This window comes from Carassius gibelio, chromosome A6 (assembly GCF_023724105.1).
Source record: "Carassius gibelio isolate Cgi1373 ecotype wild population from Czech Republic chromosome A6, carGib1.2-hapl.c, whole genome shotgun sequence".
NCBI lineage: Eukaryota > Metazoa > Chordata > Actinopteri > Cypriniformes > Cyprinidae > Carassius > Carassius gibelio.
This window is the reverse complement of record NC_068376.1, coordinates 25,964,936-25,970,154: the sequence shown is the minus strand read 5'-3', so window position 1 is coordinate 25,970,154 and position 5,219 is coordinate 25,964,936. Positions and strand designations below refer to the sequence as shown.

Here is a 5,219-nt window from a genome sequence, read left to right as displayed (position 1 = left end):
TTATTCATCAAACATATTAGACAGCAGAATTGTTTGCAACACTAAAAAAAAAAAAATCAGAATATTAGAATGATTTCTAAATGATCATGTGATAGACTGGATGTCACATGTGACACTGAAGAATGGAGTAATGATGCCATTTTTATTTTTATTTAATCACTAATATAATAAAAATAAATAAAAAACACCCTGCAAAAATTAACCCTTCCTATTATGGCCTCATTAACATCAACAAGGACGGACACCTGAAAGCTGTGAAACAGGTTTATTACCCTTGTTAAGGGAACAGGTGGAACCAATATACCCTGCTGAAAGTTACAAACCATTTTTCTTTAATAGGTGATGTGGGGAAGGGTGCAGAACCTAAATCTATTGTTTTGCACTTTTAGTGGTAGATGCAGAGGATGGTGAGGCAACTCCAGTTAAAACACGGGCTCTGAGATCTTACGCCCGTGATTCCTGCACGTCCAAGCGGGCCCCACACCTGCTTCCAGTACAATGCATTATATGCAAACATGAGAAGTACAAGGTTCAGTCACACAGCAGGAAAAGGGTAAAAGAAAAGCTAACACAGTGTGAAACACTCCATGCCGGGAAATTGCTACTCGCCGCTGAAGAGAAAAGGGACGAGTCTCTCCTTCTCCATATCCAAGACAGGGACTTGGTGGCTAGTGAAGCACGGTATCACTTCACTTGCTATCGAGATTATACCCGGTATCTGACCACACACAAAATTGAGAGAACGGAAACAAACATATATGAAAATGGATACAAGCACTTCTGCAAAACAGTCATTGAGGAGAGGCTGTTAAAACAACGCGAAGTACTTCGACTGTCAAAGCTGAATTTGCTTTTCAAAAAATCTGTGGAAGAAACAGAGGGAGTGAACATTGCAGCTTATAAGGCACACTCACTAAAGTCAAGACTTCACAAGTCTTATCCCTTCTTGAAGTTCCTGAAGGCATCCACAACCTACCTTGTATATGTGGACAATCTGTCAGCTGACGAGATTGTGCATGAAGTTGCCTTCTCCTCTGCTTCCTCCTCATCTGAAGAAAGTGAAGGAGAAATGACAAGTCAAGGAAATATAGAAAATGCCACCAACACCACGGATGATTCTCGGGAGTTATATCACGCAGCAATGAGACTTAAAGAAATAATTCAAAATACATCAAAAATATACCCAAAGCTACCATGGCCTCCAACAGCAAGTGATCTCACACTGGAAAATGGCATGAGTGTAGTGCCTCACCAACTTTTTAACTTCATTGCATGGATATCAGGAATGTCATCACAACCATCAGATGAACGTGTTGATGTCACTTCAGAGGACAACAGAAAGATAGTGTCCACTTGTCAGGACATTATTACCCTGGCAACCAGAGGAAGGTGGCTCATGCCTAAACAGTGCTCACTTGCAATGGCAGTTCGGCATATGACTGGCTCTGCACAGCTTATAGGGCTGTTAAATGGTCTGGGTCACTGCTCATCTAATTCCCAGGTCCTTGAGCATGATACTGCCCTTGCTCATCTACAAATGGAGAGGGGAGAAGTATACATCCCTGAAAAAATCAGTGATGAAGTGCCTGTGACTCTTGTCTGGGACAATAATGACTTTGGAGAGGAGACTCTTTCAGGTAAAGGGACAACACATAACACCAATGGTATAATAATTCAGAGGGCCATAAATAGTTATACAGCATCCTTACCAGACACATTACCCAGACAGAGAACACGAGAGCGGTCGGTTCATCCTCCTCCACTGAATCTTTCAACATACACAAGAGGCAAGCGGTCTGGTCCACAGAACTTTGCATTGAAGATTGATCTCCATCAGGACCAATACAGATATGCCCAAACTACCGGTAGAAGAATTGATGCTGCATTCTTTTTACTGAAAGTACCTGAGGCCCAGCACAAAATCCTTCCTGGATGGACAGGGTATAATATAATGTTGAAGGAAGACACAGTACTACCACCATCTACACATATTGGCTACCTCCCAGTGATTGACGCCAGTCCGACTGATCTCAACACTGTCCACACCATCCTGAGCCGCTCCATTGCCATTGCTGACAGCTTGAAACAAAAAGAAGTTGTTTTAGTTATGGATCAAGCCATATACGCCAAGGCCCAAGAGATCCGTTGGCAAACAGATTCTTACTCTGAGAGAATCGTAGTGAGGATGGGAGAGTTCCACACAGCAATGGCGTATCTGTCATGCATAGGAAAGTTGTATGGTGATGCAGGCTTTCAGGACATCTTGATTGAGTCTGACCTGGTGGCCGCAGGCTCAATCGATGGAGTGATCTCCGGCCATCACTACAACAGGAGCATACGGGCTCACAAACTCCTGATGGAAGCACTCCAGAAACTACGATGGTGGGCATACTTGGATACACTCACACAAGAACAAAATGCAGCTGCTTTAAAAGTGGCAACAGATCTGCAGGAGTGTTTTCCCTCTGAAGAGTTCAAGGGCATGCTAACATCAGACACATTTCAGCAGTTACTGCAAGGTTATGAAGAATTTGTGGTGAAAAACAACTGTAACCACACATTTGCATTTTGGAGCACATACCTTGACATGATGGAAGATTTGCTTCTTTTCATCAGGGCAACAAGAGAGGGAAACTGGGCTCTCCATTTGTCCACTGTGCAAAGTATGCTGCCCTGGTTTTTTGCCTGTGACAAAGTAAATTATGCAAGGTATTTGACGGCATATTGGGCTGAAATGACCAACCTGGAAGACACACACCCTTCAGCACACCAGCAGCTTCTTTCAGGTGACTTTGTGGCACAAAGACATCAAAGTCATGGTTTTGCCGGCACAGCATGTGATCAAGTCATTGAGCAAACAGCCAATCGTGACTCCAAGACAAAGGGAGGCATCAGTGGGTTCTCTCTGAACAAGGGTGCAGTTCACCGCTGGACCCTAACACAACATGAGCGGGCAGCAATCACTTTTGAATGCAAAACAATGGCAGGAAAGTGCCCGGTAGGACATCTTAACTCTGAGCTAGACAACACCAGAATGCAGAGAGATCAGGCTGATGTGATGAACATTGTGGCCACTATCCAAAATATGGTTAACCCTTTTGACCCATTGCTGGATGGAGATTCTCTTTGTCACATCTCTTCTGGCCAACAGGCATCAGAAAATGTTGCCACAGACTTACTAGGGGCTAAACAAAGAGGTGTTAAGGCACTCACTGAATTCTGTGAAAAAAGGATAGTCCATGGCCAAGCATCATTCCATGACCCTATAAAGAAAATGAAAATAAAAACATTTAAAGACAATGGACAAAGTACAGTCACAAAAATTAGAGGAAAAGAAATTAACCTGACATCACATCGCAACTTGTTTGCAAGGCTAATTGTTGTGGGCGGGGTTAGGCAAATTAACATCAATGAAATGCTCACTTACAGTTTGGGTCCTTTTCCACAGTCAATTTCCAACTTTGATGGCTCTCTGGTCAAAACCAACAAAGCTAAGCTGATGCACATCTTGCTAGATGAGATCAACCCGCCTGCAACAGTGAGTGACATTCCTGATGGCTCAGTTTGGATTTGGGATGCTATGGCTCTGGTGCAACAACTAAAGCCACAGCCAACATTTGGGTTGTATGCGGATCATGTACTGAACACATTAGTTCACTCAGCTAAGGCAACAAGGTCAACAGAGCTTCATTTTGTATGTGACACATACAGCGACCTGAGCATCAAAAATGCTGAGCGTAGTCGGCGCACAGAACAGGGCTACCAAAAAATCAAAATCTATGGAGATGACCAAAAAACCCCAAAGCAGTGGAAAAAATTTCTGGCATGTGGCCAAAATAAAGAAAACTTACTGGAGTATTTCTTCCAACATTGGAGCTTAACTGCAAAGAATATAATTGGCAATATAACCATCATTGTTGCACATGGAAGCAAGTGTCACGCCATTAAGATGAATGTGAGCAATACTGACCTTGAGATACTGGAACTCAAAGACCTAGAGACAAGTCAAGAGGAGGCAGACACCAGAATGATTCTGCATGCAGCCCATGCAGCCAAACACAGCCAAGACCTGGTAATCAAGAGCCCAGACACCGATGTCTTTGTGCTGGCTCTAGCTTTCTGCAGCCACATTGATGGCCACCTCCATTTCCATACAGCCAAGGGGAGAGACACACACATTACTGATATTACCAAGCTACATGCCCATCTTGGCGAAGACAAATGTGATGCCCTTGTAGGTCTGCATGCCTTTTCTGGATGTGACACAGTGAGCGCTCTGCATAAGGTTGGAAAAGAAAAAGCATACAAAAAACTAAGTTCAAAAACAGAATACATCACCATGTTTAGAGAACTAGGAACAAGTTTCACCCCATCACCAGAACTATTTGAGGCTCTGGAAGCTTACACGTGTGATCTATATGATCAGAAGGACTGCCAAGATGTCAATATTGCAAGGGCCAACCTGTTCAAATCAGGTAAATGTTCTGAGAGAGACTTGCCTCCAAACAAAGACTCCTTGCATAAACACATCCAGCGGGCAAGCTATCAGGCTACAGTACACAGGAGGTGTCTTGAGTGCATGCCAGACATTCCTCCTCCTGTAAATCATGGCTGGAAGATGGTAGGAGATTTCTACGGAGTAGACTGGATGACTCTTCCGCCAGCTCCAGAGGCCATACTGGAACTTGTGCACTGCTCATGTAAAAAAACGAATTGTGTTAAAGGTAGATGCACATGTAAACTGCATGAGCTGCCATGTACAAACCTCTGTCAGTGTTTAAACTGTGACAATAAGTCACTTGGAGATGACTAGGGCACGTGTATATGCATGTACACATGTGGGGAGATGTGTGTTTGCTACTCTTGCAGAAGTAAATCTGTATGACAGGTTTATGTACATTATAACTCTGCTTTGTTTGATAGTCTATGTTTTTTGATAGTTATACTTATCTTGTTTGTTTTAAAATTAAAAATAAATGCAGTTTATGTTCTTTGATAGTGATAATCTTATTTCTAATACATACAGTTCTAACTAACGTTAGAGTTCTTAGCTCTCCGGTTTGAATATTGATTCGAATATTATGATACTGACTCTATAACTTTATGTCAGATGTAACTGGTAATTAAATATATGTCTTAAACATCAACAGGTTCATGTTCGCCTTGAGTTTTGGAGAACGTTTGCAAAACGAACTGAGATAATTATCCACAAACATACA

General features: G+C 42.6%; 1 long non-coding RNA gene across 6 annotated transcripts; it reads right to left on the bottom strand.

The window, feature by feature from the left end:
- Positions 1 to 378: 378 nt before the first annotated feature.
- On the bottom strand, positions 379 to 4,929 carry LOC128015875 (uncharacterized). 6 transcript variants are annotated; one of them, XR_008184027.1, is made up of 4 exons: positions 3,428 to 4,929; positions 3,214 to 3,263; positions 2,165 to 2,935; positions 728 to 2,079 (listed from the first exon to the last, which is right to left on the bottom strand). It is a non-coding gene; the product is annotated as an uncharacterized LOC128015875 (long non-coding RNA). The 6 variants fall into 6 exon arrangements; XR_008184029.1 differs by adding an exon at positions 379 to 718 and having other exon boundaries at positions 977 to 2,079; positions 2,165 to 4,921; XR_008184026.1 differs by having other exon boundaries at positions 3,214 to 4,929.
- Positions 4,930 to 5,219: the final 290 nt, after the last annotated feature.